Source organism: Gekko japonicus, unplaced genomic scaffold (genome assembly GCF_001447785.1).
Source record: "Gekko japonicus isolate JY-2015 unplaced genomic scaffold, Gekko_japonicus_V1.1 scaffold409, whole genome shotgun sequence".
In the NCBI taxonomy this organism is placed as follows: Eukaryota; Metazoa; Chordata; class Lepidosauria; order Squamata; family Gekkonidae; genus Gekko; species Gekko japonicus.
Genome location: NW_015161963.1, coordinates 316,061 through 316,539, shown reverse-complemented (window position 1 = coordinate 316,539; position 479 = coordinate 316,061).

Genomic DNA, 479 nt, shown 5'->3' with positions numbered 1-479 from the left:
GGTCCTCTTTAAATGGAACATTTCCCTTCATTCACAGGTAGCCAGAAAGCAGATTGCTTGATCTTACTGGTCCTGTGCTGAAATGTCACAATCCTGAAGCTACTTGAAGGCTCAGGCTTCCATTCCTATGTGAAAAGAAAAACCAGGTGAGCTGGCAAGAGCCTTCCAGTTTGCCCTCCACAAAGTACCTCTAACCTGACCTCCACAGGGGAAGGTCTCTTCCTGCACTTAGCAAGGTGATAATATAATTCCTTGAAGTTATGTTTGAGGGAGACCTGAAAGGTCGGGGGGTGGGGGAGATTTTGTCTCCTTATACTCTGTGAACAGGCTTCGAGTAAGACTACCTTAAGCTACAACTTGGACTTCATGCCAACTCAGGTTATCTGTGTATGCCAACAGGTCACTTTTTGCTGTCATTAAATAGTCAATGACCATTGACCCCAAGCATCTCCTGAGTGTTTCATCGCTGTGTTGGGAAT